This window comes from Pseudophryne corroboree, chromosome 3, assembly GCF_028390025.1.
Source record: "Pseudophryne corroboree isolate aPseCor3 chromosome 3, aPseCor3.hap2, whole genome shotgun sequence".
In the NCBI taxonomy this organism is placed as follows: domain Eukaryota; kingdom Metazoa; phylum Chordata; class Amphibia; order Anura; family Myobatrachidae; genus Pseudophryne; species Pseudophryne corroboree.
In genome coordinates this window covers 140,993,909-141,008,112 of record NC_086446.1, presented here as the reverse complement: position 1 = coordinate 141,008,112, position 14,204 = coordinate 140,993,909, and the positions used below count along the sequence as shown (strand labels likewise).

Below are 14,204 nucleotides of genomic sequence, written 5' to 3'. Positions count from 1 at the left end.
AGACGTAGAGAATAGATGTGATGTTCATGGCTATGTTTCTTTTCCCTCAGGCCCCGCGGGGTCGCAAAAATGTTATTTTGCCCAGTTACTACACACTGATACTGACACGGATACTGATTCCTATGTCGACCATAATGTTTCCTGATTAGATCCAATATTGGCAAGGAGCATTCAGTACATGATTGTGGATATTAAGGACATATTAAAATTACTGAAGACCCTGCTGTTCCTGACAAAGGGGTCTATATGTATGTATATATAGATATATAATGAAAGCTGATGTAACGTTCCTCCATCTCTGTTTGAGAAAGTCTGGGCCAGCTCGACAAGATGGTTTCAAATCCCCAAAAGGATTCTGGTTGTTTATTCATTTCCCGCCGCGGACAGAATAAAGTGGGAGTCACCCCCTGTTCTGCACGGGGCCCTGTCACAAATCCAGCGGATCGTATGCAGGAAGCTACATTATTTCTAGTTATGTAACCAAGGGTACATTACTTAGACCTGCCATTACATGTGCATGGGTGAGTAGTAGTATTCAAGAATTGGTCGAATACCTTGTCATCCGATATAGATACCTTGGAGAGATGGGATACTCCTTACGTTGTATCATATCAAGGACACTGCAGCATACTTACGTGAGACTGCAAGGGATATAGGACTCTTGAGTTCACGGGCCAATTTCATGGCAGTCTCGGATAGGAGGGCATTGTGGATTCAACAAGAGAATGCTGATGCTGACTCCAAGAAGAAAGGGAGTCTCTTCCCTATGAAGGTGAAGCGTTGTTTGGTGACTGCCTAGTTAATTTGATCTCGGCAGCTCCCGCAGGTAAGTCAACCTTCTTGCCCTATGTTCCCTCCCAACGGATGAAGACGCATCATTATCTGATGCAGTCATTTCGGCCCAATAGATATGCAAGAAGTTAAGATTCCCCTTTCTTTGCAGGTAGAGGAAGGAGAAGAGGGAAGAGGTCTGCATCCTCTTCAAGATCGCAGGAGCAGAGATCATCCTCTGCTTCTGCCAAATCCACCGCATGACGCTTGGGCTCTCTTGCAGGAGCCCGCACCAGTGGGGGCACGTCTAAAACTCTTCAGTCAGTTCTGGATTCATTCGGACCTGGACTCGTGTGTTTTACAAATAGTGTCCCAAGGGTACAAACTGGGGTTTCAAGACGTTCCCCCTGACCGATTGTTCAAATCGGCTTTAGTCAGCAGGGAGAAGGTTTTTATTCAAGCCTCTCCGTGGTCCCTAAGCCGGACAGCTCAGTCAGACCAATCTGAAATCTGAAATCCCTCAATTTCTACCTAAGGAAATTAAATTTCAAGATGGAATCTCTCAGTGCAGTGATCTCCAGTCCGGAGGAAGGAGATTTCATGGTTTTGGTAGACATAAAGGATGCCTACTTACATGTTCCCATTTAGCCTCTGCATCAAGCTACCTGAGGTTTGCAATTCAGTATTGTCATTACCAATTTCAGACATTGCCGTTTGGTCTGTCCACGGCTCCGAGGATTTTCACCAGGGTGATCGCAAGCAAGGAGTAACAATTATCCCGTACTTGGATGATATTTTGATAAAGGCGAAATCCAGGGACCAGTTAGTGCGAAACATTGCACTCTCCCTGACAGTTCTTCAACAACATAGTTGGCTCCTAAACTTGCCAAAATCGCAGTTGGTCCCAATGACGCGGTTGTTGTTTTTGGGAGTGATACTGGACACAGAAGAGGTTTTCTTCCAGTGGAAAGGCTCTGGAGATCCAGAGTCTGGTCAAACAAATTCTGAAACCAGCAAGAGTGTTAATCCATCAATGCATTTGGTTGCTGGGTAAGATGGTTGCGGCCTACGAGCCCATTCAGTTTGGCTGGTTCCATGCCAGAGTGTTCCAGTGGGACCTGTTGGACAAGTGGTCCGGATCCCACCTACACACGCACCGGAGGATAATCCTGTCTTCCAAGACCAGAATCTCACTCCATTGGTGGCTGCACAGTTCTCACCTCCTAGAGGGGCGAAGGTTCGGGATCCAGGACTGGATCCTAGGGACCATGGATGCAACCCTCCGAGGCTGGGGAGCAGTCACACAGGGGGAAAACGTCCAAGGAAGATGGTCAAGTCGGGAAAGTTGTCTCCACATAAATGTTCTGGAGTTAAGGGCCATTTAATAACTGCAGACACAGTACGCACTGGGACGGGTGCCCAGCATCCTCTACGGACTAAGAGAAAAGGATTTACCGGTAGGTATTAAAATCCTATTTTCTCTAACGTCCTAGAGGATGCTGGGGACTCCGTAAGGACCATGGGGATAGACGGCTCCGCAGGAGACATGGGCACTTTAAGAAAGACTTTAGTTCTGGGTGTGCACTGGCTCCTCCCTCTATGCCCCTCCTCCATACCTCAGTTTGATACTGTGCCCAGTGGAGACTGGGTGCTTTTCAGGAGCTCTCCTGAGCTTTCTGACAAAGTATTTTGTTAGGTTTTTAATTTTCAGGGAGCACTGCTGGCAACAGACTCCCTGCATCGAGGGACTGAGGGGAGAGAAGCAGCCCTACTCTCCGAGTTGCAAGGTCCTGCTTCTTAAGCTACTGGACACCATTAGCTCCAAAGGGATTAGCTCCAAAGGGATTGGTACGCAGGATCTCACCCTCGCCGTCCGTCCCAGAGCCGCGCTGCCGTCCCCCTCGCAGAGCCGGAAGATAGAAGCCGGGTGAGTATGAGAAGAAAAGAAGACTTCAGAGGCGGCAGAGGACTTCATGATCTTCATTGAGGTAACGCACAGCACTGCAGCTGTGCGCCATTGCTCCCATACACCTCACATACTCCGGTCACTGTAAGGGTGCAGGGCGCAGGGGGGGCGCCCTGGGCTGCAATATAAACCTCTTTTTGGCAGAAATATAACATATATACAGCTGGGCACTGTATATATGTATGAGCCGCCGCCAATTGTACAGTTTAAGCGGGACAGAAGCCCGCCGCCGAGGGGGCGGGGCTTCTCCCTCAGCACTCACCAGTGCCATTTTTTCTCCACAGCACAGCTGAGAGGAAGCTCCCCGGACTCTCCCCTGCTTATACCACGGTAGACAAGAGGGTTGAAAAGAGAGGGGGGGGCACATAATTTGGCGCAAATTACATACAGCAGCGCTACTGTGCAAACATTAAGTTACTGTGCTATTCCTGGGTTATATAGCGCTGGGGTATGTGCTGGCATACTCTCTCTCTGTCTCTCCAAAGGGCAGAGCCGGCCATAGGCATAGGCAAACTAGGCAATTGCCTAGGGCATTTGATATGCCTAGGGGCATCAGCAACTTCTGCTGATTAAAATGATATGCGGCATGCCTATATTCTGTGTGTAGCATTTCATATGCAGATACAGCCACAGTCTCACACAGTATATAGGCGTGCTGCATATCATTTTAATCAGCAGAAGCTGCGTGTGCATCCTAACAACATAGCAATGCAAATAAGATGCATTTTAATAAAAAAAAGGTGCCCCAACGTTAGCATTGAGGCAAGATTTATGAGGACACATCTGTATCCAAGCAGAGGCAGAGGTCACAGTGTTAGTGGCAGTGTGAGTGCTGTGTGCATGTGAGTGGGTTGATTGTGCAGTAGTGTTCGGAATATGAGTAAGGAGCATTATGTGTGTCATGTAAAAATGCATTAATAATGTGCAACATATGTGTAAGGGGCACTATGTGTGTCATTATGTGTATAAGGGCATTAATAATGTGCGGCATATGTGTAAGGGACATTGGTGGTCATTCCGAGTTGTTCGCTCGGTAATTTTCTTCGCATCGCAGCGATTTTCCGCTAATTGCGCATGCGCAAGGGTGGTCATTCCGAGTTGTTCGCTCGGTAATTTTCTTCGCATCGCAGCGATTTTCCGCTAATTGCGCATGCGCAAGGGTGGTCATTCCGAGTTGTTCGCTCTGTAATTTTCTTCGCATCGCAGCGATTTTCCGCTAATTGCGCATGCGCAATGTTCGCTCTGCGACTGCGCAAAGTAAATTTGCTATGCAGTTAGGTATTTTACTCACGGCATTACGAGGTTTTTTCTTTGTTCTGCTGATCTTAGTGTGATTGACAGGAAGTGGGTGTTTCTGGGCGGATACTGGCCGTTTTATGGGTGTGTGTGAAAAAACGCTGCCGTTTCTGGGTAAAACGCGGGAGTGTCTGAAGAAACGGGGGAGTGTCTGGGCGAACGCTGGGTGTGTTTGTGACGTCAAACCAGGAACGAAACTGACTGAACTGATCACAGTTGTCGAGTAAGTCTGGAGCTACTCAGAAACTGCTAAGAAGTGTCTATTCGCAATTCTGCTAATCTTTCGTTCGCAATTTTGATAAGCTAAGATTCACTCCCAGTAGTCGGCGGCTTAGCGTGTGCAATGCTGCTAAAAGCAGCTTGCGAGCTAACAACTCGGAATGAGGGCCATTATGTGTAAAAGGGCATTAATAAAGGTTGTCATAATGTGTAAGACGCATTATGTTTATAAGGACATTAATGATGTGTCTCATATGTGTAAGGGGCATTACTGTGTGGAATTATGTGTATAAATGCATTACTAATGTGTGGCATTATGTGTATAAGGTGCTCTAATATGTAGCGTTGCGTATAGAAAGGGCATTTACTGTGTTGTCTAATGTGAATAAAGAGCAATAGGGTGTGGTGTAATGTAAATAAGGAGCAATTCAGTGTGATGTAATGTGAATAAGGAGCACTACTGTACGAAGTAACGTTTATAAGGTAAAGTGATACTACTGTGGGATGTAATGTGAATTATGGACACTATCACGTGATCAAATGTGAATAAAATTGCAGTACTGTGTGGCGGAATTTTAATTGGGGGTACTATTGTGTGGACATGCCCATTGCCAGCAAAAACACACCCCTTTTTGGACTGTGCGCCAAATGTGCGAACTGTTCCTGTTTAGAATATAGGGGGTACAAACACCAAAATAAGTACTGTTATGGGTGAGGTTTGATGGTGCTGGGAAAGAGGTGCAAGGTCAGAGGCGGAACCAGCGGTGGCGCTAGGGGGCACCAGGCAAAATCTTGCCTAGGGCATCATATTGGTTAGGGCCAGCTCTGCCAAAGGGCCTTGTGGGGGAAATGTCTTCAGTAAAAGCATTCCCTGTGTGTGTGGTGTGTCGGTACGCGTGTGTCGACATGTCTGAGGAAGAAGGCTATATTAGAGAGGAGCGGGAGCAAATGAATGTGGTGTCTCCGCCGACACCTGATTGGATGGATATGTGGAATGTTTTAATTGCTAGTGTAAACTCATTGCACAAAAGATTAGACAAGGCTGAAGATTTGGGACAGTCAGGGTCTCAACCCATGCCTGATCCTATGTCGCAGGGACTGTCAGGGTCTCATAAGTGCCCACTATCCAGATTGTTGACACAGATACCGGCACGGATTCTGACTCCAGTGTCGATTACGATGATGCAAAGTTACAGCCAAAATTGGCAAAATACATTTGATATATGATTATGGCAATAAAAGATGTTTTGCACATCACAGAGGAGCCCCCTATCCCTGACAAGAGGGTACATATGTACAAGGGAAAGAAGCCTGAGGTAACCTTTTCCCCTCACACGAGCTGAACGAGTTATGTGAAAAAGCTTGGGAATCTCCTGCAGATTTCCAAAAGGATTCTTATGGCGTATCCTTTCCCATCAACGGATAGGTTACGATGGGAATCCTCCCCTTGGGTGGACAAAGCATTAACACGCTTATCCAAGGAGTTAGCCCTCCCGTCCCAGGATACGGCTACCCTCAAAGAGTCTGCTGACCGCAAACAGGAGATTACCCTGAAGTCCATTTATACACATTCAGGTACCTTACTCAGACCGGCAATTGCGTCGGCCTGGGTGTGTATGTGTAGTGCTGTAGCGGCATGGACGGATACCCTAGATAAGGATATTATTTTATTGCCCCTGGGGCATATAAGAGATGATGTCCTATATATGTGTGTATGCAAACTACAGGTGGTGCTGCATGGCTCACACCCTTTTGCTTGTCTTGTAGAGCAACTCTGGAGCTGTTACTGGGTCCAGCTGCTGCAAGAAATCAGCTTGAATGCTTCAGGGGCTGGGGCATGGCCAACATGAGCCCCACACTGATGGGGGTGTATAAAGCGATCTAGGGGTCATCCAAGCGCAACCCCACAAAGGCCGCCATGCCCTGCGTGACCATTTTCTCTTTTCATATGCAGACGAGGGTTGCAGCCAACTATACCCATTGCTTGGATGACATCACCATATGCGAATCCATCTGCTGCAGGCCTTCCCCCAGGAATGCTTGCACTAGTTGTTGCATTTGGTTTGTTGTTTGGGGGGTGCTTCAGTATTAGGCAGCCTTCTGCCCTCACACATTCGTCTGAAAATGTGTTCTCCCTGCAGTTGTTGTCCCCAGATGAGAGTTCCCTTGTGCTGCCTCAGTTGAATCTCCTTTACTTGACGGAGGTGTGCCTGAGCAGCGGCCCTCCCCAGCCCTATCTCAAATCATACTTATTTTGCTTAGGTGATACCATGGTCATGAAGATTGTTTTCCCAGGGTGAGGTTCATTCATTGCATTCTGGGTATGCTGACCTCTGTGATTTCCCCAAATGTGGGAATCTCGACTGCATAATTTGTGGTAGGGGGGGGGACTGCATTTGTGCTTTCCCCTGGTTGGCTCTGGTATAATTTAGATCTCATTGTCTCAGGTCTCTCTCCAGCCTAGTTTGCTGTCTGTTTCCACTTCTCTTTTCTTGAGCCCCTCCCTTCTATGCCCTTGCGCACTATCCTGACTTCTCCCGTCTGCTTACTTTGTGCCTTCCAACGCACAATGCGAACTACAGGTGGTGTTGCAGGGCCCACACCCTTTTATTTGCCTTACAGAGCAGCTCTGGAGCTGTTACAGTGCCCAGCTGCAGCAAGAAATCAGCTTGAATGCTTCAGGGGCTGGGGCATGGCCAACATGAGCCCCACACCAAAGGAGGGTGGGGGGTGTTCAATGCGAACTAGGGGTCATCCAAGCGCCCCTTTTCTCTTTTCATATGCAGATGAGGGTTCCAGCCAACTTTGGCCCACTGCTTGGATGACATCACCGTATGCAAATCCGTCTGCTGCAGACCTTTCCCCAGGAATGCTTGTACTAGTTGTTGCATATGGTTTGATGTTTGAGGGTGCTTCAGTATTAGGCAGCCTTCCGCCCTCTCATTTTCATCTGAAAAGATGTGGTCTCCCTGCAGTTGTTGTCCCCAGACAAGAGTTCCCTTGTGCTTCCTCAGTTGAATCTCCTTAACTTGACGGGGGTGTGCTCGAGCAGCCGCCCTCCACAGCCCTATCCCAACACATGCTTTTCTTGCGTATGAGATCTCTTGATCATGAAGATAGTTCTCACAGGGTGAGGTTCATCCATTACATTTTAAAGTAGGAAGGTACACATTACATATTCAAATTACATATATGTGCTGGATTCAAATGTTTTCCCCCCTTCCTTTCTCAATTGTGCCCATCAGCAGCTATTCTAATGTTGCTGCCAATGGGTGTGACACATTAATTTCTTCTGTGGGGTACACTGGACTCCACAAGGATTCACATTGGGGTGTAGAGTAGGATCTTGATCTGAGGCACCAACAGGCTCAAAGCTTTTGACTGTTCCCAAGATGCTCAGCGCCCCCTGCTCTATAACCTCGCTTCCATGAACAGGGAGCTCAGTTTGTAGTTGGTGCCTTCAGTAGCAGGCCACTTAACAGGGGGCTGCCTCAGGCAGCCTATTCTTAGCTATTAATTTTGACAAGAAAAGAAGAACTTTTTTTATAAGAATCTACAAGGGCTGCAGCAGGTTAGGTCTAATAGACATCTTTACTGCAGCTCCATCACTCCCAGCGGCGCAGTATACTCCCGTGCCCTGGTTGCTGGGTCACTGCAGCGGAGGCTCCGGTTTCTTCCTAAGGTCAGTCACACACACACCGCCCTCCGGGATCACGAGGCCGCTGATGAAAGGGAGGTAAGGGACTTCTGTGCCCACACTATACCGTGATCCAGCGTGGCTGTAGGGGGTGGGCCATGTGCGCACTAGCGTGGACACTGATTACTGGGCAGCCGCTCCACTAGCCACCAGGGACAGTTAAGGAGCACAGCTCTGGGGGGGTTTTCTCTTATATTAACCCCATTTTGTACTACCCGCAGTGCATTGTGATAGGTAATAGAGCCTGATTCAGGTTGGATTGCAATCGCAATAAGCAATCCAACTGCAAAAATTGCTAAGAGCATACGCATGCGCCTGCATTTTCTGCGGCACCCCGCAGATAATGCGATCGCTTCTGACTGTCAATTGGTGCTGGGGGGGGGGGGTCAGCAACAATCCATTTCCAAGTCGGAGATGGAGCGGTGCATGGGCAGGGCTACAAAATGGGGTCGGCATCGGAGAAACAGGAGGCGTGGTCAGAGCTGCTGCATGACATCACATGCAGCAGCTGCGATCACAAAAATGGTGGCGGCTTCCTGCGCACACATACAGTCTGCACCAACAGGAGGCTGACCCATTTTTTATGATCACGCTGAACTGCACTGAGACTGCAATTTCAGCGTGGTCAAGAAGGGAGGCGGCATGCTGGGTGGCCCCAGCATGCGAACCAAAGGATTGCAAATTCTGTTACTTAGCAGAATTTGCAATCCTTACTGAATTAGGCCCATTGATTACAAAATGTATTTGTAAATATTTGAAGTTTTTCTTCAGGGACTAACACAAAAGATGCTTGGGGCTACTAACACATGGGTAAGCCACGTAAAGCTTCCCATGGGTCAGTGGCATCACAACGGGGTTGCGGCCCACACCCGAGTGTCACCCGCCAAGGGGGGTGACACCAAAGTGCCGGCTCCTCTTCAGTGACAGAATATGGGTGTTTCACTGTAACATTACGTGCAACACCCAGTTTCTGTCACTGTGCAGGAGCCAGCACCACTCACACACTAGTCCCCGGGTGCAGCACTCAACCCCCGGGATACCCGGAGCAACAAAATGGAGATTCAGGAAAACAGGCCACACCCCTACCTATGAGACCATGCCTCCTTTTTACCATTGCGCTGCTTATCTGCGCACACTGCATTACAATCTCCCTCGCTGCCTCTCTGGGTGTCACCAATGATAGTGACACCTTTGCCATGCTTGTAGCAGCTGGTCCTAAGATCTACGCCTCCAGCCCTGAGTGTTTGCCCTTGTGACTTGTTGATCATCATAGCGAAGCAGATTCTTACAGAAAACTGCAGGGGCTTAGATTGAAAAGAAAAACATTGACGAACCCATCATTTCAGCAACAGGGTCTGCCACACGGCTGACTGAAATGACTGGTTGGTTTGGGCCCCCACCAAAAAAGAAGCAATCAATCTCTCCTTGCACAAACTGGCTCTACAGAGGCAAGATGTCCACCTCATCATCCTCCGATTCCTCACCCCTTTCACTGTGTACATCGCCCCCCTCACATATTATTAATTCGTCCCCACTGGAATCCACCATCTCAGATCCCTGTGTACTTTCTGGAGGCAATTGCTGGTAAATGTCTCCACGGAGGAATTGATTATAATTCATTTTGATGATCATCATCTTCTCCACATTTTCTGGAAGTAACCTCGTACGCCGATTGCTGACAAGGTGAGCGGCTGCACTAAACACTCTTCTGGAGTACACACTGGAGGGAGGGCAACTTAGGTAGAATAAAGCCAGTTTGTGCAAGGGCCTCCAAATTGCCTCTTTTTCCTGCCAGTATACATACGGACTGTCTGACGTGCCTACCTGGATGCGGTCACTCATATAATCCTCCACCATTCTTTCAAAGGTGACAGAATCATATGTAGTGACAGTAGACGACATGTCAGTAATCGTTGCCAGGTCCTTCAGTCCGGACCAGATGTCAGCACTCACTCCAAACTTCCCTGCATCACCGCCAGTGGGTGGGCTCGGAATTCTTAGCCTTTTCCTTGCACCCCCAGTTGCGGGAGAATGTGAAGGAGGAGCTGTTGACGGGTCACGTTCCGCTTGACTTGACCATTTTCTCACCAGCAGGTCTTTGAACCTCTGCAGACTTGTGTCTGCCGGAAAGAGAGCTACAATGTAGGTTTTAAATCTAGGATCGAGCACGGTGGCCAAAATGTATTGCTCTGATTTCAACAGATTGAATCCTGGTTAAGCGAATTAAGGGCTCCATCCACAAGTCCCACATGCCTAGCGGAATCGCTCTGTTTTAGCTCCTCCTTCAATGTCTCCAGCTTCTTCTGCAAAAGCCTGATGAGGGGAATGACCTGACTCAGGCTGGCAGTGTCTGAACTGACTTCACGTGTGGCAAGTTCAAAGGGTTGCAGAACCTTACACAACGTTGAAATCATTCTCCACTGCGCTTGAGTCAGGTGCATTCCCCCTCCTTTGTCTATATCGTGGGTAGATGTATAGGCTTGAATGGCCTTTTGCTGCTCCTCCATCCTCTGAAGCATGTAGAGGGTTGAATTCCACCTCGTTACCACCTCTTGCTTCAGAGGATGGCAGGGCAGGTTCAGGAATGTTTGGTGGTGCTCCAGTCTTCGGCACGCGGTGGCTGAATGCAGAAAGTGGCCCGCAATTCTTCGGGCCACCGACAGCATCTCTTGCACGCCACAGTCGTTTTTTTAAATAATTCTGCACCACCAAATTCAATGTATGTGCAAAACATGGGACGTGCTGGAATTTGCCCAGATGTAATGCACGCACAATATTGGTGGCATTGTCCGATGTCACAAATCCCCAGGAGAGTCCAATTGGGGTAAGCCATTCTGCGATGATGTTCCTCAGTTTCCGTAAGAGGTTGTCAGCTGTGTGCCTCTTATGGAAAGCGGTGATACAAAGCGTAGTCTGCCTAGGAACGAGTTGGCATTTGCGAGATGCTGCTACTGGTGCCGCCGCTGCTGTTCTTGCTGCGGGAGGCAATACATCTACCCAGTGGGCTGTCACAGTCATATAGTCCTGAGTCTGCCCGGCTCCACTTAACCACGGACATGTGGACTAGTGGACCTTGGGTACAACTGCATTTTTTAGGACACTGGTGACTCTTTTTCTGAGGTCTGTGTACATTTTCGGTATCGCCTGCCTAGAGAAATGGAACCTAGATGGCATTTGGTACCGGGGACACAGTACCTCAATCAAGTCACTAGTTGCCTCTGAATTAACGATGGATACCGGAACCACGTTTCTCACCACCCAGGCTGACAAGACCTGAGTTATCCGCTTTGCAGCAGGATGACTGCTGTGATATTTCATCTTCCTCGCAAAGGACTGTTGGACAGTCAATTGCCTACTGGAAGTAGTACAAGTGGTCTTCCGACTTCCCCTCTGGGATGACGATCGACTCCCAGCAGCAACAACAGCAGCGCCAGCAGCAGTAGGCGTTACACTCAAGGATGCATCGGAGGAATCCCAGGCAGGAGAGGACTCGTCAGACTTGCCAGTGACATGGCCTGCAGGACTATTGGCTTTCCTGTCTAAGGAGGAAATTGACACTGAGGGAGTTGGTGGTGTGGTTTGCAGGAGCTTGGTTACAAGAGGAAGGGATTTAGTGGTCAGTGGACTGCTTCCGCTGTCATCCAAAGTTTTTGAACTTGTCACTGACTAATGATTAATGCGCTGCAGACGACGTATAAGGGAGGATGTTCTGAGGTGGTTAACGTCCTTACCCCTACTTATTACAGCTTGACAAAGGCAACACACGGCTTGACACCTGTTGTCCGCATTTGTGTACAGGATGCATACCTTCATGTCCCCATTTATCCATCTTATCAGGCGTACCTCAGATTTGCGGTACAGGACAGTCATTGCCAATTTCAGACGTTGCTGTTTGGTCTCTCCACGGCCCAGAGAATTTTCACCAAGGTAATGGCGGAAATGATGGTTCTCCTGCGTAAGCAAGGTGTCACAATTATCCCGTACTTGAGCGATCTCATAAAAGCGAGATCAAGAGAGCAGTTGCTGAACAGCGTATCACTTTCACTGAAAGTGTTACAGCAACACGGCTGGATTTTCAATATCCCAAAGTCGCAGTTGGTTTCTACGACTCGTCTGTCTTTCTTGGGCATGATTCTGGACACAGACCAGAAGAGAGTTTATCTCCCGATAGGAAAGGCCCAGGAACTCATGACTCTTGTCAGGAACCTATTGAAACCAAAACTTGTGTCAGTGCATCACTGCACTCGAGTCCTGGGAAAGATGGTGGCATCATACGAAGCCATTCCATTCGGCAGGTTCCATGCGAGGACTTTCCAATGGGACCTACTGGACAAGTGGTCTGGGTCACATTTGCAGATGCATTGGTTGATCACCCTGTCCCCCAGGGTCAGGGTATCACTCCTGTGGTGGCTGCAGAGTGCTCACCTTCTCGAGTGACGCAGATTCGGCATTCAGGACTGGATCCTGGTGACCACAGAGGCAAGCCTCCAAGGTTGGGGAGCAGTCACACAGGGAAGAAATATCCAAGGTCTTTGGTCAAGTCAAGAGACTTGTCTTCACATCAACATCCTGAAACTAGGGGCCATATACAATGCCCTACGTCAAGCGGAGACCTTACTTCGCGACCAACCGGTTCTGATCCAGTCAGACAACGTCACCGCAGTGGCTCATGTAAACCGCCAAGGCGGCACAAGGAGCAGAGTGGCGATGGCACAAGCCACCAGAATTCTTCGCTGGGTGGAGAATCACGCAAGCGCACTGTCAGCAGTGTTCATTCTGGGAGTGGACAACTGGGAAGCAGACTTCCTCAGCAGACACGACCTACATCCGGGAGAGTGGGGACTTCATCAGGAAGTCTTTGCACAGATTACAAGTCGGTGGGAACTGCCACAGATAGACATGATGGCGTCCCGGCTCAACAAAAAGCTACAGAGGTATTGCGCAAGGTCAAGAGACCCTCAGGCAGTAGCTGTAGACACCCTAGTGACACCGTGGGTGTTCCAGCCGGTCTATGTATTTCCTCCTCTTCCTCTCATACCCAAGGTGTTAAGGATAATAAGACAAAGAGGAGTGAGAACAATCCTCATTGTTCCAGATTGGCCACGGAGGACCTGGTATCCGGATCTGCAGGAAATGCTCACAGAAGATCCGTGGCCTCTTCCTCTAAGACAGGACCTGTTGCATCAGGGGCCCTGTCTGTTCCAAGACTTACCGCGGCTGCGTTTGACGGCATGGCGGTTGAATGCCGGATCCTAGCAGTGAAAGGCATTCCGGTTGAGGTCATCCCTACGCTGATAAAGGCTAGGAAGGATGTAACGTCAAAACATTACACCGTATATGGCGAAATTATGTTTCTTGGTGTGAGGCCAGGAATGCTCCTACGGAAGAATTCCATCTGGGCCGTTTCCTTCACTTCCTACAAACTGGAGTGAATTTGGGCCTAAAATTAGGCTCTATTAAGGTCCAGATTTCGGCCTTATCCATTTTCTTTCAAAAAGAATTGGTTTCTCTTCCAGAAGTTCAGACTTTTGTAAAAGGAGTGCTGCATATTCAGCCTCCTTTTGTGCCTCCGGTGGCACCTTGGGACCTTAACGTGGTGTTAAGTTTTCTAAAATCACACTGGTTTGAACCACTTAAAACGGTGGAGTTAAAATATCTCACATGGAAGGTGGTCATGTTATTAGCCTTGGCTTCGGCTAGGCGAGTGTCGGAATTAGCGGCTTTGTCACATAAAAGCCCATATTTGGTGTACCATGTGGATAGAGCGGAATTGCGGACCCGTCCTCAATTCCTACCAAAAGTGGTCTCATCTTTTCATATGAACCAACCTATTGTGGTGCCTTTGGCTACGCGTGACTTGGAGGATTCCGAGTTACTTGATGTGGTCAGGGCTTTGAAAATTTACGTGGCCAGGACGGCTAGAGTCAGGAAAACTGAAGCGCTGTTTGTCCTGTATGCAACCAACAAGATTGGTGCCCCTGCTTCAAAGCAGGCTATTGCTCGCTGGATTTGTAACACGATTCAGCAAGCGCATTCTATGGCTGGATTGCAGTTACCGAAATCGGTCTAGGCCCATTCCACGAGGAAAGTGGGCTCTTCTTGGGCGGCTGCCCTAGGGGTCTCGGCACTACAGCTGTGTCGAGCTGCTACTTGGTCAGGTTCAAACACCTTTTCAAAATACTATAGGTTTGATACCCTGGCTGAGGAGGAACTCATGTTTGCTCAATCGGTGCTGCAGAGTCATCCGCACTCTCC

General features: G+C 48.7%; 1 non-coding gene across 1 annotated transcript; it reads left to right on the top strand.

The window, feature by feature from the left end:
- The first annotated feature begins 6,497 nt into the window (after positions 1 to 6,497).
- LOC134898903 (U1 spliceosomal RNA) lies at positions 6,498 to 6,663 on the top strand. Its single transcript, XR_010172592.1, has one exon. It is a non-coding gene; the product is annotated as a U1 spliceosomal RNA (small nuclear RNA).
- Positions 6,664 to 14,204: the final 7,541 nt, after the last annotated feature.